The sequence below is a fragment of the Ambystoma mexicanum genome, chromosome 7p, assembly GCF_040938575.1.
Source record: "Ambystoma mexicanum isolate Mex_15411 chromosome 7p, UKY_AmexF1_1, whole genome shotgun sequence".
Classification (NCBI taxonomy): domain Eukaryota; kingdom Metazoa; phylum Chordata; class Amphibia; order Caudata; family Ambystomatidae; genus Ambystoma; species Ambystoma mexicanum.
Genome location: NC_090939.1, coordinates 426,079,626 through 426,106,820, shown reverse-complemented (window position 1 = coordinate 426,106,820; position 27,195 = coordinate 426,079,626).

Here is a 27,195-nt window from a genome sequence, read left to right as displayed (position 1 = left end):
TGGGTTTCTGGCTTGGTGAACCGTTGATCCATATACAACAGCACACTGTTGCACCGGTCTTCACCAGAATTTGCATAGTTACCTGTTAGGGCCCTCCAGACATTACTGGCTACATGACATTTGGAGACCCCACCCCATTCTCCAGCACAAGTCAACATTTGCTTTTGGGTGTGTGGCTTGGCAAAGTGTTGTTCCTTATACAATTCCACACTGTTTCCCCAATCTGCACAAACATTTGCATATAGACCTGTTAGGGCCCTCCAGACATTACTAGCTACATGACATTTGGACATCGTACCCCTTTCCCCGGATTTCAGCACCTTCACACATGAAATAGTTGCCTGAAATCTGTGAAACATCAATCTGGTCTTAGAAGGACTATTCCCGACACAAGGAAGAAAACCTGAGGTCCAGGTCGTAGGATCAGATTCAGGATATGCTTCAGGGCACTGTTACTGAATACAACTCCATTGATACAGTGGTGGATATCAAAGAAGCCTCAAAGTATCAAATGAATTCCTCAACTCACTTGACCCCCAGGATTGCCACCACATCACCTTCGACTAAAATGTGGGTCCCCCATCATTATGCTTCACAATGCCGACACACCTAGGCTGTGTAATGGCACAAGGCTATGCATTAAAGAATTGCTGCCCAACATAATTGAAGCAAACGTGTTCGCTGGGAAGGGAAACAAAAAATATTGTTTTATAAACAATCTTTACAACGAACATGTAATTTAGCAATAATTAACTTTATGTCCATAGTTGTTGGCACCATCGGCATCATGTTACCTATCATGCTGCACAGAAATCTCCATGTTGTTATTACATACAGTTCTAAATTTGAGAATGAGTTTTTAAGAAGCACAATACATAATGTTGTGTAGCCGTTACAAAAAAACATTTTTAAAATGAGAAATAATAGAAAAATGAAGTGTTTTTTTTATGTTCACCTTTTCCAAAACCATAAAGCTATCTTAAGGTATTTCTAACATATAATACCTAAAAGAAAAGAAAATCCTTAAGAACACTGGGTATATCCACAAGTTATTAATAAAACAACACCATCTCTAAGCAGAACTCAATTATATTGCCATGTTGCTGCCTATCCACCAGCACATTACAATTTCCCTCACTTAACATTTACACAACAAACAGCCAATAAATAGTAAATAGAGAATATTTCATGTTATCCAATATCAAAAAAAACATATTTTGACCTTAATCTGCAAGTTTGGGTTAGAAAACCAATTTAGAACACACAGGATTGCGTTTTAACCATCTAGTATTGTAACATGATTTTATGATTTCCTTATACAAGTATGAGTGCCCCTCCCACATCACTTCTCAAATGGGTTCCCACTGCTGCAGCATTCGTTTCCCTACTATATAAAGTCAAGAGTACATGGTGTATGGCAGAATGTCTTCATTAGGCTCACTATTGACTATATCAGTGAAAACACTTTCTGGTATGATTGAATAGGATGTTAATTTACAAATAGCAGTGCTTAGGATGCACATATGTGCTATGAGATGTGCACAGTGCACACAGCTCAGAAATGTATTTTTGGTTTGGAATATAATGATGGCTCACTTGTTTTTAAATGCAGTGAGAATGAAAAGCACATTTCTGATTTTAAAACAATTAGAGATTTTCCATTTAGAATGAGTGCCTTATAATAGAAATCATCTCCCCAATTCCCCATATGCCCAGGAACTTAGCAGGGCAATGCTTCTAGGGGGTTCATCTAATGACATTTTGATTTTTGTATGCTCAATTTGAAATATTCTTTAAGGTGCTGTTTCAGAAAGGGTCCTCATGACTTTTCAAAAGAACTCCCAGATAGCCTCTGCGCCCTCTACAAAAGGCAAGTCTGTTCCACGTAATATTCTCCTCATAGATAGGGTAAAGTTCTTCAGTTAACGTCCAATTTCAGCACTCATCTATGCAGAACAGGTGTTATCCCTTCTGTGTACCTTTTGGTTCCAGAATCATTTCCCAATTCTCTGTGTGTTTCTGCTTTCTTTGTATAAGCACTCAAATTCACCAATGATTTGTCACACCTTTTGGTTGGTCAAATATTTCCATTGCCTTGTGCAATAGTCAGACAATCCCACCAAAAACACCACTCAATTCTTATAGGCTAATCAAACGTTCCATACATTTGAAAGAAAAAAGAAAGGGGGACTCCTTGTTTTCACACTCTTGAATACAGAAATAATGTATATTAAATACTTTCTCATCGCAGCGTGCCACCTCAATGTAGTATGTTTTTTTGTGATTCCCCATCCTAAATGGATGTTTCGATATGGGACATAAATGTGCGGCATTCATTTTCATAAAGTTGTAAACATAGGCTAATCATAATTTGTATACATGTGAAAAAAAATAAAGGTGGTGCTGATTGTTTTCACACTCTTGAATGCAGAAATAATGTAGATTAAATATTTTCCCATTGCATCATGCCACCTCGATGAAGTATGATTTTCTGAGATTACCCGTCCTAGATAGATGTTTGGATTTGGGGGATAAACTTTTAAAAAGTTTATTAATCCTACAAATATTGTGTTTGGTACACTGCATAGAAGTGCTTTTGATGATCAAAACACCGTTTTTACCTTGTTTCGAAATTGCATGGCTACAGACTTATGTCAAAAACTGTTTTTAAATGCATGTGTAATGTTAATGTCAATGGCCCTTTCTTAAGTATAGTTACAGTCTTAAGTTTTGTTTCTTTCAGCTAACAAAACCCAAGATGCCAACAGGTCTTACAGTCAATACTTTGCTTAGATCTGCTGACCAAGGCTTCTAGTTTCCATTAAGCTGACCATGCGGTTGTATATTATTGTTTAACTGATGTCATATTAAGTGGAGTAAGTTCTGTTTGAAGCTTCACACAAGATCAGAACGGGTGTCATGGAAGCAATTCTGTTGCTTACCAGCCAGCACACATTGAATTTCAGGTTGGAGGACTATTAGGTTGTATTTAAAATAATAGCTTCTTCCTGGATGAATTCACAAGGTTGGGGGAATTGATTCATATGAATTGAGGGATAGCTGACATAACATATGTGTCTGACAAAATACATGTTTGCCCCTGCATATACTGTTCAGCCTATGCAGTAACCCTCATTGGTCTATGCTATTTGATATGCCACATCCATTGGTTCATAGTGTGTCTTAAAACAGAAATGTAAGTACTTGAACATGCATCATTTAGAGATAAAGTACTAAGACTAACTATCATAGTTAGTTGTTATACTAACGTAGTTACTCACACCAATGCTATAGCAACAGTTCACGTTTAATGAGAGACATCATTTTGCCAGCCATTGGGACATGATAGGCAATAGAGCATTCCAAATTATGGCAGTGCTAATGAGATTTTATGAGCAATGTCGGGGGTTAATTAGAATGTGTCCCCTGATTGAAGTGTGGTAAATATATCAGCTGCACTGCACTGTTGTTTGGATCAGAACAATGGGCTTTGAAATACATTATTACGTAATAGATAAAATGGCAAATACTGTGCAAGTGTCTTATGAACATCACTCCTACACATTAGGAGTTACAGAGATGTAGACAACGGAGCTGCGTTGAACATAAAGAGTGATGAGATGTCCCCGAGTGTGGTAGGGATGGATTTACATAGATAATAATTTAAAAATGGGCATTTTCATAAAACATATAAAGAAAGAGGATTGCAACCGAATCACAGTGAAATAGGCATACCTGATAACTATTGAGATTATGGCTCTGAGACTAACAGGAAGGGGAGACAAACCTACTATGCTTGTGAGTTTTCAATACGCACATCAAAGTTCCTATAAGCTATTTAATTTCCTTAAATGTGCATAATGTTTAACCCATGCCCAGAGAGCCACATTGTTTACTAATCCTCTTCCACAAACTCCTACATTTGTTAGCTCAGTTGGTAGGACTCATTTTGTAATTAGTCTTTCACAATTCATTCAGTATTTAAGTAAGTTGCTAATTTTTCAATCCTTTCATGATTTTTGTATTTATTACGTCAAATAACAAGTTTTCCAACAATTGATTATTTTTAAGTACATCATTAGTATCTTTTGAATAGTGTATGGGAGCGAGGGGCCCCCAGACCCCGTCGCGCCGTACACTCCTCAGTACGGGACTTGGACCACGTGCCTCCAGTAGTGGTGTTGCCCCTTGCACTTATGTAAAGTTAACCACGGTTGACTGCTACATAGATAGGACTACTGAGCAGGACACGGGGCATCCATCTTTTGTGACCCCTTTCGACTCCATCTTGGGTAAACAGGCCTCACTGTGATAGTACAGCAAGGCTCAGCTCCCCTTCCACCGCAACAGCCAAGGACAGGGACACACACAAGGCACGCAGGCAGCTGGCTGGCCCCCACCCTTGCACTCCCCCTGCGAAGGGAAGCTCCGCGCTCCCATTCTCACGCTGAAGCTGGAGAAAGTTGCAACAACCAATATGATACAGTTTTCTTCCTCTGAGATCACTGCTAGCATGAGAACCAGCATGTGAACCAAGATGAGCTAAGCACTTTTTGCTCGTTCGTCCCCATAAACGTGCAAGCCACCCACCCCCATTTAGAGTAATTTATTGTCATCCTGACCCTGAACTCCCTGTAAGGTATTTCTTTCAAGTGCCAGACCCTCGCCTGCGCTGCGGAACCCACCCAACACACCCACTACTAACCTTAAGCACCTTGCCACAATATATGTTTTTACTTATACTAATAGGTCTAAAGCTTAGGAGATATGTGAAACACAGCTTGACTCTTTTTACATGCACAATAAAGGTCAAGGCCTCCAATTAAAGCTAAGAATGACCCAATTGTACTGACAATACATATTATGTGTGATTTGTGTAGAAATATGAAAAGAAGTATAAAATGTTTAGATAATTTGTTATTTAGTGTTTTACGAATGCAACATATTAGTTTAGGTAGTGACCACAGTGACCGGACCCTGACCTGCATGGAGCACAAGATATTTGACGTCCATCATCTCGTCAGCCACTCAGCCAATCAGAAGGAAGAGATGCCACCCACACCTACAGCACCACACCGCCTGGCCAATTGGGTCCATTTAGTATTTTTTGTTACAGTTGCTTTCATTGATATATATATGAGTGATGATGTAAATAAGGGTGGGCATTTTTTGGGTTATTTCCTAGCTGGAGAAATAAACCATCCTTTGAACTCTTGCAGCCGGTTCTCAGTGCCTCTTTCCCCGACAGGGGTTGTGTTGGTTATTTTATTTTTTCTTACACGTAGTAATCCGGGGAAAGGCATCTACAATAGTCATATCATATAAAGATTTTAAATTCATCTCAGCTCGAATGGCTTCCACTAAGGGACAGCAAGAGATGCAAAGCAGGTGGTGTAATGTGCATTCCCCAATAGTTACACCATATAGAAAAGTAGTCACCATCTTCACTTAATAATCCGAAATCAGAGTACCAAGAGGTTTACTTATCAATCACTCCAATTTGTATTAGATGTTAATTTTGTATTAGGAATTCAAAACCTAAATACATTGGTTTTAACCTCCTCTAATGCATCTTTATTATCTCTCCAGGTAAGCATCCTTTTTGGCAGTATTCTTAATAAAACATCATCATTATATTTCTTTTTCTAAATTTAGAAGAAGGTAATTTCTTAAAAGTTTGTGGCATAAAGGCTTCTTTGTAAGCTAATTGGTTTGTTCCAGGAGAACTAAATCATGAGCATAAGAGATCCAGGGTACTGGATAAATACCCAGTCTAGGAGCAGCGCTAGTAAGCTCTTCAAGAATAATAGGGAAGTCTGCAAGGTCATGGTGAAATAATAAAGACGCGAGAGTACATCCTTATTTTCAGTCCCATATTGTTTCATGGGAGAGAGAAGGAACCACTATAGCTTAATCTTGATCTAGATGTACTGAGAGGTATTCTCCCTTTCCTCACTTTCCCCCAGAAACTCAATGTCTCTGGTCCTCTCTAGGCTGGACTACTGCAACAGCCTCTTCCTCAACCTTCCTTTATCCTCCTTGTGGCCCCTTCAGCTAATCCAGAGTAGGACTGCAAGTCTTATCATTGGCCTCAAGCCCAGGAACTGCATCTCTCCAGCCCTAAAATCTCTCCAATGGCTCGCGGTTGCTGCTAGGTTCAATTTAAAGACCCTTTGCATCATTCATCCACAAGGCTTTATATGGCCTGGTACCCCACTACAACCCACTCTCTCTTCCTATGTAAATAACTCCCTGCTAGAGCTTTTCTGTCTTCTAGCACCAACTCTCTGCCGATCACATGCTTCTCTAAGCAGAGAGTGGGAGATAGATCTCTCTACTCTGCAGGAGTCTCCTTCTAGAATGGTCTACATGCCCCTCCCAGGCTTGAGCTGGATCTCCTTACATTCCAGAAGCTCCTCAAGACCCTACTTTTCTCTTCTTCCTTCCCTCTCCCCCTCCCCTGCTAACACACCCATCTGCCACAGGGACTGGCTGCCTGGTTCCCCTGAGTTCTACAGGGCACCAGGCCCCCTCTGCCCAGTCCACGCCCCTCCTCACGCTTAGCATGTGGACCCTCCCAACCTGCACCCATACACTTCCCCAGCACTTGCCCTCCTTACTCTGCTTAGCACATGTCTATCCCTGTTGCGCTCCCCCTCCACAGCTCCTCTTTACCCTGCACTTCCCTTCCCACCCTAGCACGTTGCATTTCGTGCAGAGCGGCACTTTTCCCCCCTCTCTCACTCACATTTCTTTACTGCACTTGCACCAATCAAATGTCACAAGGCCTAGTAGAACCATTAATTTTATTTTGCCCCTGTGTTCCACCCTCCATTGTTTGTCTTGTGGTGCTTTGAAACAACAATTGGTGTATAGGCACCTTACAAATAACCATTAAATAAAATAAAATAAAATAAATACAAATCTCACCTAGATGTAGGTGTTGCAGGCATATGCAGGAGTATTATTAAGTGAAGACCATAACGAAAAACCCATACATTTAGTTTGTTCCATAGAAGGTTTCCATTAATCCTAAAATAAGCTGATGTAAGATGTAAGAAAACTGTATAGAACATTGAGTTAGGTGTAAGCATTCATTCTCCTATCAGTCATTGCAAGACAAAACCACTCAAGATGGTGCCTATCCCTTCTCTAAAGCCCTTCTGAAAGAGAGATAGCATCTTATTCTTCTTAACCCAAAGTACAAATTATTTAAAGATCATGGTCATTCATTCATTCATTTATTCATTCATATGTATATCACCTTTCACTATATTTATGGTCCCAACGCGCTGTTGGTTGAACGCCCTCGGAGGGGACCAAAGTCCAAAATATAGGAAAATTGGGAGGTGCTGTTAAGCGTGTCTGCACCACTAAAGTTATGAGTGGTTGGCACGGATCCTACTAGTCACCCATGTCTGAATGACTTGTTAATGGGCGGAAAGAAGGTATACTATGAACTAAGCAGGAGGCGTTGTGTTTAAGTGGATAGAGAATTATGTAAGGTCACAAACATCTTGCTGGCACTATCAAGTAGGGTAATGGGTACATACATTTGAGGGGATCTTCTGTTTCTCTTCCAGTGGATTGGTATAATATAAGCTTTCCACCAAGAAACTGGAATGGAAATGCCTTTTAATACTACTACTACATGTCTTCACAGTAGCATCCACCGCACACAGGATCTCTGCAAACAAAGTCAAACCATTTTATCAGTCTTACAGAAACAAATCAGTTTCTACAACTTTATGCTTGCTGTAAACCATAGCTGGAAAAAAGTGTTAGTATGCAAACCAAAGAACCTGACAAATATTCACATATGAGTCATGGAATGCAGAGAATTGGTGAAATGTCATGATCAATATTGCATTTGATGGCAACTGTGGTAGCTCGATGGCAGTATTATTTCTGCTTTTCAATTGTGGCAGCTAGTGTTTTTTCTTGGGATTTAGGTGCCACCTTGGTTTGCAAAGCACACCTTTAACTTGTGCCCTGCAGGCTAGCATATTTGCTAATGCCTAATACAAGATATTGTTTTAATACATGTCATGAATACCATATTTTAAACTGTTTGCTCTTTGGCAGGTAGTCTCGTTGTATGTTTTCGAGACTATGGTGGATGGGCCCTTCTTTCCATTCTGGTGGTCCCAGGACAGTATTTAGGGAGATATGAAGGTGCAGGAAAATCCCCTGTTCTTCTTTCTGTTCTTCTCCACCATGAGTACTGATGCATTTGTGGTCACTTGCTTCTCAAGGCATTTAAGATAGTTAAAGCAAAATTGGTGTCTTCCTCATTTTTTACTTTATTTTCTGCCAGGTGCATTCTCCCCAAGGAGAGGTCTCATCTAGTGGCAGCTGATTCATTTTTCAATTGCAGAGGCGTAAATATTTCACACAAATATGCCTGAGTCACAGAGCATAAGGATGGAGCCTGATCCAGCCAAGAGGTCAAACGGTACATTATACAGCAAACATTGGGTAAAACGCCTGACACTTTGCAATTAGTTGTGTAGGGTAACTCCAGTCCAGAAATACAATAGATGCAAGTGACCAATAGTGCACAGGAGCATGTCCCAATGTATTTTCATGATGCTTTTGCCAACAATATATGCGAGTAGAAAAATGAGTTCATGCTGGCTGTGCCCATACATTTCAATGCTGGCCACACCAATATATGCCTGTATCCCTGCAGAAGAAGATTCTCATGTCTGCTTTGCTCATAATGCCAGTAATCATACTGTATGAAAATATGTCCATGCTGGCTCTGTTAATATATTGTAGTATCCCCATATAATAGCATACACTTGTTGGATTTGCCTTTGAAAATGCCAAGCCGCAATAGGAAAACTTGTATAAACTGGCTGCACAATGCTGGAAAATCTGGACACATACTAACACAGCCCAGAAGAAATTCCACTTTAAAACATGGCTAGACTCGATTGCTTAAAATGCCAGTCTAGTCATGTAATAACACTTAACATGCTTTCTTTATCGTAGAGGCCCAGAAAATAAAAGTCATGCCACAGTAAGAAATAGTTAGAATGGCTTTCCCAAAACGCCAGTCTAAACACATTATAACACTTAAAATGCATGCTTCATCACAGATGTCGAGTAAGAAAGTGTCATGCAACAGTAAGAAATGGCTAGACTGGCTGCCCCAAAATGCCAATCTAGCCACATAATAACATGTCTAATTCTTGCATTAACATTGATTGCCAGAAAAAAAAAACATCATGCCCCAGTAAGAAATGGATAGAACGGCTGCATTAAAATGCCATTCAAGCCACATAATAACATTTTGCAGTTTTGCGTTATCATAGATTCCCAGTAAATAAAAAAGGCATGCAAAAGTAAGACATGGCTAGACTGGCTGCTGCAAAATGCCAGACTAGCCATTCAATAACACATAACATGTTGACTTTGTTGAACATGCTCAGAAATAAATGTGCCATACCACAGTAAGAAATGGATAGACTGACAGTCCCAACATGACAGTTTAGCCACGTAATAACACTTATCTTGTTTGATTTTTAAATGATGTCCAGAATAAAAAGGCCATACCACAGTACAAAATGGCTACACTGGCTTCCCAAAAAGGTCAGTCTAGCCAATAATAATACATAACAGGCTTCCTTAAAGATAGATGCCACATAAATGAACAAAATATCATGCCACATGAAGCAATGGTTGGATCGACTGTCCCTCTGGATTCCCACGAGTGTCCTCTTTTCGGAAATGCATGTGGTTCCCAGTTTTCTTTGCTGGCTTTGACGCCCTATGCCCAAATCTGTAGGTTGCCCATATGAACAAAATGTGCTGTGCCGAAAGGCCTGGGGTTACCAGTGAGATACCCTTTTCCTTTTGTGCCCCCGGTAGGTGCACCCACACATGTGAGGTACTGTTTTCATCAGGACATGTGTGGGGACACGGTAGGTACAAAACAGGGAACCCCATGCATTTCCAAAAATAGGACATCGGTGGGAATCTGCAGAGGTCTGACTTGCGCAAGTCGGCCCAGAACAGACTTGGGGGTATGGGTCTTTCAGGCTTTCCCCTTGGCACCCAGGTAGGTGCACCCACACATGTGAGGTACCGTTTTCATCGGGACACCTATGGGAACGTGGGACGGTAGGCCATGTGTTGTTGGCGGTGTGTTTCGGTGGTTGAGCCGAGTGAAATGTGCTGAAAATGAGTTTTTTTCACCAGATTTTGGACATTACCGGGGTTTCTGGGTAATACATTCTGGGCCGATTTGTGCAAGTCAGACCTCTGCGGATTACCACAGGTGTCCTCTTTTCGGAAAATACATGGGATGCCCTGTTTTCCTTGGAGGCTTGGACACACTAGGCACATATCTGTATGGTGTGCCCGTCTGGAAAAGTGTGAAATTCAGCTGTCAGAACAGACTTGGGGGTAGGGGTCTTTTAGGCTTTCCCCTTGGTGCCCAGGTAGGTGCACCCACACATGTGAGGCACCTTTTTCATCAGGACACCTGTGAGAATGTGGGACGGTGAGCCATGTGTTGTTGGCGGCGTGTTTCGGTGGGTGAGCTGAGTGAAATGTGTGGAAAATGTGTGTTTTTTGTCAGATTTCGGACTTTGCCGGGGTTTCTGGGTAATACATTCTGGGCCGATTTGCACAAGTCAGACCTCTGTGGATTTCCACAGTTGTCATATTTTTGGAAATGCATGGGGTTCCCTGTTTTCCTTGGCGGCTTGGACACCCGAGGCCCATATCTGTATGGTGTGCCCGCCTGGAAAAAGTGTGAGATTCAGCTGTCAGAACAGACCTGGGGGTAGGGGGTCTTTTTAGGCTTTGCCCTTAGCGCCCAGGTAGGTGCACCCACACATGTGAGGTACCATTTTCATCGGGACACCTGTGGGAACATGGGAAGGTAGGCCATGTGTTGTTGGCGGCGTGTTTCTGTGGGTGAGCTGAATGAAATGTGCGGAAATTGGGTTTTTTTCACCAGATTTCAGATTTTGCCGGGGTTTCTGGGTTATAAATTCTGTGCCGATTTGCACAAGTCAGACCTCTATGGATTCCCACGGGTGTCCTCTTTTCGGAAATGCATGGGGTTTTCTGTTTTGCTTGGTGGCTTGGACACCCAAGGCCCATATCTGTATGGTGTGCCCATCTGGAAAAAGTGTGAAATTCAGCTGTCAGAACAGACTTGGGGGTAGGGGTCTTTTAGGCTTTCCCCTTGGTGCCCAGGTAGGTGCACCCACACATGTGAGGTACCATTTTCATAGGGACACATGTGGGAACGCGGGAAGGTATGACATTTGTTGTGTTTGTGTGTTTTTCATAAAGTTTTGCCCCATTTGCTGGTGCCCTTTTTCACACAACCCTTTCATTTCCCAAATGTGCCCTATATTTAGTCGCTGCATTAGGAACCATACACTTTTGTAAACCTGCTCAATCATCTTCCCTTGATAAGGTCTGCCTGTGCTCTTTCAAAAAATGTATGCTTGCCATTCCTCACCACATTGGTTTTCCTGATTTACCCATACTAAGTATGTCTGTTCAGGCCGTAAACATAAAATTCCTGTGTACCATGGCTCAGTATTTGGCTTGTGGTCTTGCTGGTTTTCTGGAACACTACAAGAAATGTGTACTTGTCTAACTTCAAGAGTTGGGGGAATGTATCGGAGCACTGTTTTTCTCAAAATTCATAGAAGCCATTGCCATACCAAGCCAACCATGTCCACCACATACCTTTTTTTCGGTCATTTTCCCACTTTTGCCCCAATCTATGGCATTTTCCCCTACCTAGTTGTGGCCCGACCTACGCAAATCACCCCTTCCTAAACTTGGAATGTTGTCTTCTTTTCTTCCATTCCGTCCATGCATGTCCAATTGGCAAAAATGTCCAAAATCGCCTACCTCTCACAAAACGGTTGATAACCACATCAAAGTAATGTTTTTTCGTTTCCACTCAACCTTTCTTGAAAGCCAGGAAATTGGGGAATTCAACACAGTAAACCATTTGTTCCTAGCTCTTACAAGGAAAAAAACACAGGCTTCTTTGTACATCATTGTATTCGCATTTTTTGAAAAAACACGAGTTCGTCCTTTTTGGTTATTTTCTCTCACCCCCTACAGCAACCTAGAAAAGGGGCCAAATTTGGTCGAGATATCTCATGTAACAAAAAAGTTACAAGGCATTGAATGGCCACATACCAAAATCACCAAAAAAGGCCTTGGCACTGGGGGGAATACCCATGGCACTTAAAGGGTTAATTCACACTACATGAACTTGCTCATTTACTCACAGCATTCACTCACTTTCTCATGTGATCCCATGCAATTAAAATCCTACCTGCATGCAGCTCAAATTCATTCACATCTCCTCTGCACCTTCAGAAAGCACAGTGGAGTTGTAGCGCTTATGTAGTGGTGCCTGTGCCAACACACAGGATCTTGTCACTTCTCCCCGGTAAGAGCCCTTCCATGTGAGGCTATGGAGATGAGGCTGCTAACCTATATTGTCCCTAATGGTGGTGGAAAGCGGGGCCTCACAGAGAGGGATGCCCCTCACGGGGATAAGACTCCTGTTGCATGAAGGAGCTCCCTGACCCCTTTCTCCATTGTGACTAAATCCTTATCAGATATCCCTGATAACACTACTGCCTGTTATGGTAATGTCTCTTCTGTCTTAAATATACAAATTAATATGATTGAGATGAAGAAGAAGCAAACAAATCTGCAGAGCAATAGCAGGTTCCCTTACCATAGTACTGAGAAGAGTTAGCCCCCAGTAGGCATAAAGATTATCTCAACCACAGTAACAAAGGACTTTGACTTTACGCTGGAGAGTATCCAGCCACAGGGAATAAAGAGCATGTGTCAGGTTTGGTAGAGGCAAGTGGATAACCCACAATATCTGATATATCAATGTCCTCCTCCCCTTCCTCCTCACCTGTCTCTTCAGAGGAGGGTTCTCGTTTGCGTTTGGAAGTCTTATTCTTGGGTCTTTTCTTCTTTGTGAAGAGATACGGCCGTCCACGGGAAGAAGCCACCCTGATTCCCTGAAAAACAGGGAAGCAGCCGGCCCCCGTCCTGCAGGAACCAATACGAGAGGAAAAAAGCAGCCACTTAAAAAAACCTCTCTACGGATTTTGCTGTAGCCGATTCCGTTCAGGACGCGATGGCAAATGACGTCCGGACTTGCAGGTAAGACGAGCAGGAGCAGCAGGTAACCTCAGAGATGGAGGTACAAGTTCCACAATGCAGCTGAGGACCGGAGACGTCCGGACTTGAAGCAAAACAGGTAAGGAGCAGGAGGCAGTGCTTAGGACCAGAGAAAACAGGCACTGCAAAGGGGAGAACACCTACAGGCCCGGGAACACGGGCTGTAAGAGAAGCACCAACAGGGACCAGGTAATCGGTCCGGAAAAGGGAAGCAGGAAAGGAAAAAACCACTACGGTGCGGGAACCGTAAGGAAGGGAAAACAGAGAAGAAGAAGAGAAGGGGAGCCTGCACGGGGGGGAACCCCGCGCGAGGAAACAGAATACAGAATACACAGGTACAGAGCAAAGGAATGGAGTAGCACGGCAACAGAGCGAAAGGAAACAAAGTTGCAACACACAGAGCCCAGAGAAGGGCGTGGCTAAATATGGAAAGGAGAAAACAAAGGAAAAAGACTAGACCGCCAAACCAGGAAGTGAAAGAGAAACACGGGACATCCTAATGGCGCCGCCAACGCCAAGCCTTCCATAGCCGCCAGCGGCCACCAAAAGACGGCAGCATGACAGCACGAAAGGACTGGGAAATGTAGAGAGCAGCTGGTGTCAGGCCAGTCCAGCCTGGGAAGTACAAACCTGGGAACACAAAGAGGCAAAAATGTTGATTACCAGTGGTGGGGACATCCAAGAATGGTTGGTGGAGCACTGCGGAGGAAGTCAAGCTCCTGACTAGTGGAGGTGTGGGAAATAAGCCTTCAGTGGTGTGGCATCAGGGAGTTGGACCCTGTGGTCCTGCAACTGTGCAGTAGCCATGTATCCCAAGTCTCTGCGTAGCTGCAAGGACAAAGTAGGGATTCGAGTGAAAGGAGCAAGATACGAGTCAGCCCAGCACCCCAGGAAGAACCAGCAACACTGTCCCAGCACTTAACAAGTAACAGGAGTAGCAGGAGACCTGGTAGGAGCTTGGGACAGCTCAAGAGTCAAGAGAACTGAGCAGTGTTCTTCTTCATCACAGTAGTGACACCCAGAAAGTCAAGGATCAAGAGAACCTCAGGAGTAATATCCCCTGTCACATAGTGACATCCAGAGAATCAAGAGTCCAAAGAGCCTCAGGAGTAATCTCCCTTGTTACAGTAATGATACCAAGATAACCAGGAAACATGAGAGACTCAGGATCATTCACCATCGTCCCAGTAGTGATACCCAGAACCAAGTGTAAAGGAGTCTCAGGAGTGATCTCTATCATCTTAGTAGTGAGATCCAAAGATCTAAGAGCCAAGAGTGCACTGGGAGGAATCTCCCACGTCACAATATTGATCCAAGTAAGATTAAAGAGGATACTAGACAACATTAGCTGTCTCAAAGTAATCTTCATATTGTCATAAGACAGGGAAGTAATCGTTGGAACTGTAAATCAAGCTTTCAGGAGCCCTTGGGAAGAAGTGAAGAGACTTTTGAGGACTATTGCAAAAGATAATCCAAAAACAGCCCTCAAGGCTGTACAAGGTGGGTCAGGAGAAGGAAGTCATTCTCCTGACCATACTCTCTTTGCTGAATCAGCAACAAAAACAAAGGATTGTTGGAAAAAAGTTAAAGACTAAGCCCATTCACAAGGTGAAGGGAGTCATTCTCATGGTACTTTTTTCATTTGGATGCAAATCCCTTTTTGTAGATTAGTGGTAAGATTAGAGTAGGTTTTTGGACAGAAGGCCAGGCACTTTTCATTCGGACAAATATCCTTACGATGAGCACCCAAACAGATATTTGTTCAGAATGGGATAACCCTTTAAAGATAGGGAGGGATAGGTTATTTCTTCATTTCTTAAATGAAACGTTGTTGAAACGAGCCAAACCTTTGTCTGACTCCTTACTCTACCACACCACATGCCCCATTCTGGTTGTATGTGCTGGTAGACATAGCAGTGTACCTTTGAGCATACAAACTTGCAGTTCCCCAGTCTACATCCCCAATGTGCCATGCAAGCCTGAGGAAGCAAAGACCCCCAGCCTTGCATGGTCCATTGAACATGCATACTGGAGTGTGATACTGGAAATGCATTGAAGTGACAAGGCCCCCTTGTCCTATACCTCCTGGGTGTTCTGTTTATTTTCTGAACAGGAGTCCAGCCTGGACCCCTGGCAGTGCAGCTCTTCATTTTGTTCTTGGTGAACACTACCCATGGGATACCCTTAAGGCATCCAGGGGTAGGGGTACAACCCTGTACCTCTAGTGTATATTTTATGGAACATGTATGTTGCCCACAGTGCAGGTTATGGACTGGTGGCAGCTACATGTTGATATGACAGTTGATCTAGGTATTCTCCATTTTTGGGATAGCCAGGCACTGCCTTATGAATCAATGGATTACAAGAGGGCTACTGAGAACATCTTGGTTTCCTTGGTTTCCTTTACCTTACACCACTTGTTTCCCAAAGTTCTAAGAAGCCCTGCTTCTGTTCCTTTCCCCTAAATGGTTGTTGGGTGGAAGGGCCATCTATGGCTCTGGGGCTACCTCCTGCCAGACTGGCTGTAGCTTTCCCAGGTGCAGCTTGTTGTGGGTACACACTTGGGGTGGAGCCTACCTGAATAGAGTGAGTACTCAATATGAATTATGTGTTGTGAGCATCTGGTTTTGGTTGTGTGTCACAATGCCTGGGCTAGCCCAGACTGAAACTGGAATGAATGCAGTGTAGTGCACAGAAATGCTGGGGAGTAGCCCCCAATCTATATTATGTGAGGTGGGTGTCTGGTTTCTGGTGAATAGCCTGAATGTCTGTGCGCCTGATTGGGTGTTGGGTGTATGGATGCACTTGTGTGTGATTGGCTGGCTGACCCTGGCTCAGCATGAGTGAATGGATAATGTTAAGTATAACAGGGGCCCTCACACTCACCTCCTTGTCAGAAGCTGTAACGATAAACCTGAAGCTGAAGCCATCTTAAGCTTGCATCCTGGAGTTTAGATGGAGGAAGATGTCGGCAGCTGCAAAACTTCATGCAATCCAAAAGCTGCTGTGCTGGATCAATGACTGAACCAGAGAGGACCTGTATAGGGGGCCGCTTTCCGTGCTACGAGGGAACATTGTGCAACTACTGTTGTTCAACAGAAGTGTCCCCGAAGCCAGTCCTGTGTGCCTGCCATCAAGAGAAGGGATCTTAATGGGTCCAGAAAAGGAGTGCATGAACCTCTTGAAGCCAAAAAGTTAATTTGTGTCACCCAGGGTCAGGAGGAGTGTTCGGTATTGCTGGAAGCCAAGTATTGCCCGGAAAAGGGGGTACCCTGGCATATTACTACTTGACGACTGGAGTTGCAAAAGTTCAAATTATTGAAGAATCCTTCGAAGGGCATCCCTGCCACAAAATATGTCCACTTGTCAATGCCAGAGAAGGTCCAGTGTCCCTGCCCGCTGTGGAGAGAACTGAACTGAAAAAGATCTATAACCGTCTGGCCTTTAGGAAAGCTTTAAAAATACATCTTTTTTTTTAACTATGATGGATAATGCTTCTGGGTTCCCAGGCTATGATCAGGGTTCTCCTTTCTTCTCTTTTGCCATGATGACCCTGGGCGACCGTGCACTTTACAAGTAGTCATAACATAACATAACAAAACAGTGGGTTTCAAGCCACCAAAATCCAAAGGGTATGGCCTGAGTGTCCAGACTCATTGAGGGTCTGCAGTCCAGTCCAGGTGTCACATCCCAGTCACCAGAAGCCATCCTGATATCCATGCTGCAGCACCAAAGAACAAAAAAGGCAGTAAACCACGAAATCCCAAAACCTGACGCATATTTCTGCAACTGCACCCGTTGCCACTGAAAGACATCCATGCCCACCAAAGGCCTTATCTTCTTCAGCCAGGCCTTTTCTGGGTCCACAGCAAGGTTCACTTTCTTGGGACATCAACAGCCTGAGTAACGATCCACCAAGAGCCTGAAATAAGAGTGTAGCCAGGTGACCAGTGCAGTATCAGACAGGAAATCAGCAGGGGAGAGGAAGAGAGAAGGCAGAAGCAAAGAAGAAGGTCTTGAAGTGCTTCCGGAACAAGAGATGGTTCTCCTTGAGTTTCAGAGAGGCAGGGAGGCTTTTCCAAAAGGAAGCCCCAGCTGAAGAACGAGATCTGCCAACAACTCGTTGCTTGGAGAAGCGACTGACCCTGAGGGAGTTGGAGGTGAAGGAGCAAAGAGCTCAAGGTGAAATGTATTTACGAAGAGAGAGTTGGAGATATTGAGGCCCCAGAAGGCCTTGTGGACAATGCAGAGGGTCTTTAACTTAATCCTTGCAGCCACTGGGAGCCAATGCAGAGCCAATGCAGAGATTTCAGTGCTGGAGAGATACCATCCCTGGGCCTTGGCTGGGGTGCTCTGTGTCTTGTGTGGGAGCGAGGGGCCAATGGGCCCCTTTCTACCATCACTTCTCAGTACATAGCTTGGACCAAGTGCCTCTATTGGTGGGTACACCCCTCGCCCTTATGCAATGCTAACTTTTGGTTACATTCGTGTAGATGGGACCACCGAGCAGGACACAGGGCATCCATTTTTTGTACCCCCTTTCGACTCCATCTTGGTAACTAGGCCTCACTGCGATAGTACAAAATGCATCTCTCCCTTTTGCCCGCCGAAGTAGCTCAGAGCATATGGCCCCCACCCTCATCCCCACTCCAACTGGAAAACTCTGCAGCTCCATTCTCACGCTGAGGCCAGAGCTGCTTGTAACAAATAATAAATGTAACACATTCCTTTTCCTCGGAGATCACCGTCCTGCATGTGAACCAACATGAGCCAAGTACATAGCTCGTTCATCTCCACAAAAGTGTCCTTGCCCTCTTAGCCTCGTCAGTTGAAACTTATTGCCATTCTAACCCTGTGTCCTTGCAAGGCCTTCCTTTCATGTGCCAGACTGCCAACCATGCTATGAAGCCCACTGTTAGGGATAATTCTCTGTTAAGGCTAACTTCCAAACCTAGTGAGTCCCCCAGCAGCTTTGCTGGATTTTTTTTTTTCTCCTGCTAAGAGTGAGACTCTTTTTCTCCCACTCTTAGACATGATTTGAGATAGATATCCTTTGACTTTGTAATGTGTTTAATGGGCTATGGGGTCTTTTACTCCATAGGGTTTCATGTATTTTTGGTAAGTGTGTTACACAGAACCCTTAGTGCAGTAACACAGGGGTGTCATAGTGACCCCCAAACATAGACTCCATACCCTGGGACTGACTACTGTCTTCCAGTGCATGTAAAGTCACCATTGACTTTACTAGTCTTAAATTGGGAACAGAACCAGTGCAAACTATCATATTGTGGAAGTACTGGTAGGGGTAATTAGATTGCCCCTGGGTCTGTTTTCCGAGGGGGCACTGTGCAGTCCCCCCTCATCGAGTTTCTGGCTGGTGGCAGTGGTTACCATGCCAAATATTCCACCGGAATATTTCCTATGGGATTTTCCCATTCCTTTTAAATGCACCACTTTTTGGTGCAATGTCAAAGATACCGCCGGGTTATTTATTTAATATTTATTCCCCGGTTGGGTCTTTTTACCAGGACTCAGTTTTAAAATGGCGTTTGTGTTCGCCTCCGTAACTCCAACCCAAGTCGAGCCCTTTGTTCCACTTTTTGGCGGGCTTCTCAATCAAAGCCTCCAAAAGTGGTGCCACTCTGTCTGGGTCTACAGGATGTGTGGGAGGGGGGTTTAGGCACCCTGGACTGAGTTGCCTCGACAACTCAAGTCACACTCTTGTGTGATTGGCCCAGTGAGCCGCCCGGCTCACCACTTATCATGTTTGATTGACAGCTAGGACTGATGGAATGGGTTTTTCTGCATTAAAGCAGGGCTTTGGGGACTGGAACTTGAGAACTCGCCATAGGACCAAAGAATCCGAAGAGGGAGAAGCTGAGCCGACCTGCAATGATGACAGCACCGGTAGAGCCCTGCTGAACGTCTCACCACTTCCCAACGACAGAGAAGATCTTCATCCCGGAGAGTCTTCTTCCTCTGAGCTGGTGGGGATAACCAGTTTGCCCTCTTTTTCGTCTTCCTGGATCGTCTTGTGGTCGAATCGCCCGTGCCAAGCACCCCGGCGGCCGGATAGCCACGCTTCACCACCACCGCGAATAAAAGGGTAGTACCTTTTAACCAGGAGACTCTGTGGCTGGTTTCTTCCCTGGCAGTGCAACAACCTCCATCTTTCCTCCACGTCGAGATCTCCTCTCCCCCTGGACGAAGCACTGACTTGCACCCGCTGCCAGGAACAACTGTCCCCGCTGGACCTTTCTCACCATTTCAGGTACTGAGTGCCGCCTGGTCTCCCTTGGAACAGACTGTTCAAGGTGTCCCGTAAATCCTTGACTTTCTATCCTGGGGTGACTTGGGACCTACTAACTAACTTTTCCTGACTTGATCCAACCCTTTTTGAACTCTCTGCAATGACTCTTTAAAAGTACTATTCAACTGTGTGATCTTGGACACATTCCACCTTGCTCTCTCCAAGAGTGGGCCTGGCCTATGACTTTCTTGCTCCTCAGTAGATTCTGCCTTTTCTGACTTGCTCTGGTTCTCCTAAAGTGTTGGTATTGTGTATGTTCCTAATTCTGCCTTTTTCCCTCCCTTTTTAATTAACTTATTGGAGTGCCATCTTAGGTTAAGCGCTCACCTCAGTCTGAAAATAAGTGGTGTTTTAACTAAGACTTGTTCAATAAGTGATCAGGGATGTATATATATTAATAGTGACTGTGTTTCAACGTACTTGCCATATTAGTGTTAGTGTATTTTACAAAGTGTGTTTTTAAATAAATAATTATATACTTTTATACCCAAGCTCTGGTCAGTGTTTGCTTGTACTACTGTATTTTGGTACCTATCTTGTATACTCTATATACTGTCTAACTCTTCTTGAGAGAAGTCTGGCTGCTCAGCCACAGCTACCAGGTAAATCTGGGTGGTACAGACTGCTACCAATTGGGTTTACTGCCAACACCTGTAGTCTTAAGCCGTTTGCAGTGGTCCCTAAGGGAACTGCACAGGTTTCTGCCTAACACCCACCCAACAGACCCCCAACTAACATTGGACCCCTGTTGCAGTATATTGTGCCCAATACTAACAAGTGCCACATACCTGAGATTCTTGTGAGACTAACCCTATAGTTCAATGTCAGTATTATAGTGGTCAAGGCCCATAAACCTGTGACCTGTATAACCCAAATGTGTAGATGATATAAACTCTTGAGTGATTTGTATAACGACATGATACACTGCTGAGAGTCTTTTGATCAACTATTATTTAGTGCATGCATTACTCAGAATGTATTTTCTTAGCTTGGATAGTGACCACCATATTTCACAGTGGCCTGACCTTCATCCATCCGGAGCACAAATGTCTGACGTCAATCCTCCAGCCAACCAAGCAACCAACCCGGAGAAAGAGATGATGTCCACAGCTAAGACACCACCATGGCTGACCAATCCAGGTCCAACGTAGCATCATATGTTAAAGATGTAGATGTACTATATAAATGTGTTGTAACCTTGATGTGGTCAGAGCGCTCTCAGAGATCTAGATAAACGTTTCCTTGAACTCTCGCAGCCTGCTCTTTTGTGCCTTATTCCCTGCCCAGGGAGTGTCTGTTTTATTCATTTCACACGTGTAAGTTGGGGGGGGGCACAAATAGTCTCTACCCCAACTGTAAAGGGGGCAGAAATACAGATACCCCTCTCCGGTCTTTTCACAGGTTACTAAACTCTCAAAGGGAACCACATTTCTCATCGACAGGTTAAGCCAGTGCCGGAGTGATCCCTCAATTGCAACAAGCAGCAAAGGTGCACTTAGCGTGTCCAGTTTGCTGGTGTGGCTCCTCCATAATTGGTGAGGGTTCTGGCAGGTCAGCGCCCTGTCACTCAATATGGACAGGTCACCTTTGGTCTTGGAGGCAACCAACAAATTCAGTATGCAGATTAAGCTGTGAGATGGGTAGCTTTTCCAAGAGTTTGCCCAGGAAAGGAGTGATCAAGATAGGGTGATAGTTAGCTGAAGAGGAAGGATCCACTGAAGGCTTCTTTAGAAGGGGGTGCACAATTAAGTGCTTAAGGGGGAGGGAAAAATTCCAGTAGCAAAGGCGTGATTGCAGAAACCGGCCAAGGATCGCGCAAGGGTGTTGATGTGGTCCTTAATGGTTCCGGATGAGCAGGGGAGAACTTGCTTTGATGAGACTTTCATAGATCCGACTTGTCTAACAACATTGTCTGGGGTGAACAGGGGAAAGGAGGAGAAAGGAGGAGGAGAGAAGGCCTCAGAAGGGCCAGGAGTGGTAAAGGAGGAGGAAGAAGTAGTATAGGAAGAGAGGGTGGACAGGATGTCCTGAGTTTTTTTAGTGATATTAGAAGCCAAGGGCATGCCGAGGTCTTGGGATGGAGCAGGAGAGGTAGATACTGCAACAGGATTGGCCAGTTCCGTGCAGATTTTGAAACGTTTGACTGAATTGTTAGATGCTGCATAGAGGCGGGCTTGGATATAGGATCTCTTCTTAGAGAGGACATAGAGTCTGTACAGCCTTTGAAGCAGGCGGATGACCACTTTGTCAGACGTTCACCTGATGCCCTGCTATTCCTCTCTGCCGCCCTATACTTGCATTTAAGAGTGGCAAAGTTGGAATCATACCAAGAGTTGCACATGGATTGGGCTTCAAGTAGATCCTCATGACAGGGCAAGGACATCCAGAGAGTTAGAGATGAAAGTTAGGACTGCTGTCACAGTGTGTGAGTCAGCCAAAGCTGCAGGAGGAGGAGACAAAGTAGAGGCACAAGCCTGAACTTAAGCACACTTCATGGGTCGAATGACCAAAAAGGTAGGTGACAGTGCTAGAGTCAGCTTGGTCTGAGGTGTAAAGAGAGAGAGAGAGGTGGGAGCAAAGGAGCAAGAGATCACTACAAGAAAGAGGAGTGGTGAGAGGGTTAGATAGAGGGAGGTCTGAGGAGATCAGAACCTCCAAGGTGTGCCCTGCAGAGTGAGTCTGGCCCGAGAGAATAATAGCATGAGAGAGTTGCACAGGTTTGTGACAGAGTCCTGAGGAAGGGCTGGTAGCATACAGGTGGTTGTTCAGGTCTCAGAGGAGGAGAAATTGAGAGGAAGATGCAAGGAGGGAGGAGGAGAGGTCATCCCACTCAGAGAGGAAGAGGGCGACCTGGCCAGGCGGCCTGTAGATAGTGGCCACAGTGAGAGAGATGCCAGGAGAGATAGAGAGCATGCAGACAAGTCATTCAAAGGTAGGAGTAATCCTTCATTGGAATAATAGAAGCAGGGATCCACTCTAGGAAAATCAAGGCTACACCCCCACGGGGATGGTTGGTTCTGAGTTTGGAGAGGATCTTGTAGCCATCGGGCAGCAGAGTGTCAAAACTTGTGACAGAGCTGGCCGTGAACCAAGTCTTGGTGAGATCGAGTACATCCAAATCAAGCTCATCCAAGAGCTGGCAGATGTCAGAGGAATGTTTGACAGCTGAACGAAAGTTGAGAGTAGCGATGTGAAGCAGGTTGCCACATTTGAAGGACTTCCTGCAGAAGTGTTGGAGTTGCCTGAGGATGGGCAGAGGAGGAAGGAAGAGAAGGCAGGGTAGTCAGAGAGGAAGAAGATGCTGCCAGAGGGGCGGTGGAGGAGGAAGTCAACAAGGTGGCCAGAGAAGCAGCAGGAGATGCCAGAGAGGTGGCTGAGGAAGGAGGCAGCAGAGGAGCCTGAGAGGAGTAAGACAGGTAAGCAGGAGAGTAAAGGAAGTTGATAAGGCACTGGTAGCATCTATCAAAAAGTAGGAGATTGGCTTGAGGGTCCTGGACCAAGATGGTGTTATTTAGGTAGATTTTATTGATGGTCCTAGAGGAGTGGAAGGGGGCCAGGAAGCCCTCCCAAATGGTGCCACCATTAATGGGAGAAGATGAAAAAGGAGAGAAAGCAGAGACCATATGGGGAGTCCATAGGCATGGAGAGTGAACAACATAGAGTATGATGGTAAGGGTCTATCTGGAGGAAGCACTTATGTGGGTATCAGCAATAGGGCGGCCTGGGTTGGAGACCAAGATGTTCATTTTGAGCTTCTTCAAGGCAGAGTTAGTGAGAGGGATAGGATAGTTGATAGAAAAGCAGTTATAGAAGATACATGAGACAGAAAGCACCAAAGGGGGTGCAGGGAGGAAAGAGGGGGGTGACGGAGAGGGGAACCCACAGAGGGAGAGGGTAGGGGGTTGCACATGGGGCTAGACAGGAGGTAGGCACAAAGGGGCCATGAGAGAGAGGGGGCACAACAAAGAGTACCAACAATTGACCCAAACAACAGCGCAGAAGTCAAAAATACACATGGTATACGGAACCAGAAACAAATCACAGGGCACAACAGGGAACCTCGAAGTAACCACCCAGAGATAATACAGAACCAGAAATAAGGCACAGAGCACAACAAGGAACCTTGAAGTAAGAAAGTAGATGTAAGACAGAACCAAAAGCAAAACAGAGAGCTCAACAGGAACCTGGAGGTGAAGATTGCAGGCAATGGAATTTACAACACAATATCAAAAACAATAGGAATCAACACAAAGTCAATACCATCAACAAGGCATAGAGAACAACTGGAGCCTAGAGGAAGGAATGCAGTGGAGCAAACACAATGTTGAAAAACAATACACAGTAGGTCAAGAAAGGGATGGATAAAATTGGAATGCAGGTGGGGTGGAACAGGATGTGGAGGGCCTACGATGTGAGGGAGTGCATGCGGCAAGAGGAGAAAGGGAGAGCATGTGGCCAGTTGTGAGGGAGCGCACGCGAGCAGGATGTGGGGACCTGCGATGTGAGGGAGTGAATGTGGCAAAAGTAGCAAGGAGTGCACGTAGCCTGAAGTTGAGAAGGAGTGCATGCAGCCTAAGTTGCGAGAGAGTGCACTCAGCCTAATTTGAGAAGGAGCGAATATAAGAGGTGTAGATGTGAGCGTATTGGGGGTCCAAGGGTAGGTTGCAGGAGGAGAACAAATATGCAAGGGTGTGAAGGGGCACAAGGTTAGGTGGTTGCATAGAAACTAGCAAAGCTAGCTCTCCATGCACCTTCTTACCTTGCGGACACAGAAAGAAGGGTGAAGTCGTCCACACTCGCAATCTGCACTGCTAAACCATCGCTGCCAAACACCTGTGTCGCTGAACACTGTGGCCTTGTCCTGTGAGGGCTTTGCCTCAGAGGTACTGTACTTCGGTTCTTATAGGCATGGTAGCGTGGGCATAGCGAAGCGTGCTATGTAAAGTTGAGCAGCATCTCTTGTGCACCTGCCTCACTCAACACTGCAACTTTATCCAGCGAGGGCTTTGCCACAGATCATCTGTAACGCGGTTCTTATAGACACGGTAGCATGGACGTAGCTTAGCATGCTACGTATAGACAGGGCAGCGCGCCTCCCGCTACCTGTGTCACTCAACACCGCGGCCTTGTCCAGCAAGGGCGTTGCCGCAGAGAGTCTGTACCTCAGATGTTATAGGCATGATATCATGGACTTAGCGAAGCGTGCTACATATAGTCGGGCAGCATCTCCTGCTCCCATGTGTCGCTCAACAATGCGGTCTTGTCATGTGAGATCTTTATACAATAATAGAGTTGTGTTTGACTTTTGGGCAGTGTGATGAATCTAGTAATGTCATCACTACTTTCCTGGTCGGTCAGTAATGCGAGGCGGACAACTGTTTGAAGATCTTTCAAAATAGCAATTTTATTTTAAAAGAAAATGTATCAATATGCTTCACTTTCCCTACTCTGTTGAGGAATGTTCTGCCTGTTCTAAAAGGCTAAAGGAACACACTCTAACACAGGAGAACTGCCCTTCACACTAAAGAACAAACACATAAATAAAAAGTGTGGCAACTCAACAGGACATATACAATATATACATTTCCTAAATGACCTTCTGAAGTCCTGGGTGTTTTAATTTCCCCAGGATTTAAAGTCACTTCATCAAAATGTTCAAATTTGGGAAGGAAATGTCTTAACTCTGTCCTAAAAGATGTAAAGTTAAATGCAAAGTTCATCAACAAACCGTTTCAATGGTAACAATCTCCTCCTTTTAACAAAAGTTCCACCAGCAACAAATCTCCTCCTTTTGGGTGAAGTTTTCCAGTGTTCACGTCAGGCAAAATAGGCCCAATGGTAATCCTGACCATGATGCTTTGTCAATCCCACAGGAAGATTTTTCCACAGTCAAAATAAAATGGAATATCCCCACTTTAAATTCTACACGGTTCTTGAGTAACATGATTCCTTGAAATATGGTTTCAACAGTCAACATGGTATATTTGTCAGTGTGACTTCGTAATACTGTTGTTTCTACTTCAACAACTATATGTCCTCTTAATTTTGCCATGCAAATAGTCACCTTTGTCAAACAGTAGTTCACCTTGATTTCAACAACTGCAATGTATTATCTACTGGCAAACAAATGGACCTCAGGAAATACTTTGGACTACTGCAACAAATTTAATTACTTTTATAGAAACTTTGACAAGATAGATTTGACAATACTTTAACCACTCAGGTAGGGTAGGCACTTTTCCTTCAAATGGGTTTCTTCAAATTGGCAGCCTCTTAGACTCTGTTGTATAACTATCAACAATGGCAGCCTCTGTTTGCCTTCAAGACTCCCTTCTCTCTGGCCTCCACAGTCGTGGGCATTACAGGTTGATTATTCTTCAAAATGTTCTTCACAAGCATCCAATCTCCCTCCCCAAACTTTACCTGCATCTTTCTGCCAGCTTTCAGACCACCAGTTACCCATACGCCTTGGTGCCACTCTCTTAGCCTCAGGTCACAGTGGTATACTTGTTGGTTAATGCCAATGGACTGTTAATAACCTCACAGTATTGCTGGATTGTTTTAAACTCTGAGCCAGGTTCAGCTTCACAATTGATATGGGGTACCTCTGGGCTTTAAGCAATGCTTGTTCTCTTCAGTTTTTTTCTGTTCTTGTGAATGAAAGGTATGTCACTTATATACAAAGTATAAGGTTCAGTCACAATTAGGCACACACAACCACGCTTTGATGTGGTTTTCAAGTTTTAAAGGTGGTTGTGAAATTGTATTCCATAGAAACAAAGGACAGAGTTCAGGGCTCCTTGTAGAATCACAATGAGGCACACACACCCATTTGTTAATGTAGTTTTCCCACAAAAACGATTGCAACTTTGAAATTATCAACGTCAGGTGTTCTGGAAAGGTCTTCGCAGCGTTCCCTTTTCTAAACTAGGCAACCAATTCTTGAACCTTAATAGTCTTTCATTAAAGGAACAATGAGCTGTAACAGCATTAGCTTCCAACATGAGAAAGAAGCCTTTTCCTCAAAACGTGTTACTTTTCCATTGTTTAAAGAATCTTTAATACAGTGGTCCACTTCTACTCGCTGAAAATCTTAAGTGAATGGAAAAGGAGCTGGTAACTGTTTCCGACAAGGCTTCTGCAATGCTTTAGTATGCTGCCTCACTCATTGGCTTCTGAAACATTTTATCTGCAGGTCATACTACTTTCATGACTTCTACTACACATTCTACTGTTTCTGGCTCACTGGGGACCCCCACGCTTTTACTGAACAGGTGTCTCCGGTAAGGCCACACATCTTGGGCATTTCCTCTACTCCTGAGTCCCTCGAATTGGCAATTACTTCTTGCCTCAGTGTTTGACACTAGAGCAGCTCAGAAAGCACAGCAATCAGGCTCACATTGGGAAAACAGTTTCTCCAGCATGTCGTCTGCTGTGCAGCCTCTGCACATCAGAGTTTGTGAGGAGAGGACTCTCTCAGAACACGCAGGTGAAATCTGCTGTCTCTTTGTTCTGGTGTCCCTCTTGTTATCCCACTTCTGCTTGGTTTGCCAGCCTCATGTCTTCTTGCTGGATCCACAGCCACAGCGCCAGCACACCAGTCAATGTTCCAGCTACTTCATCCCTGGTTCAGTGATCATTTTCAGGTGAGGGGACTTAGCGTCAATTGCCTGACTACTGCAATGGCTACT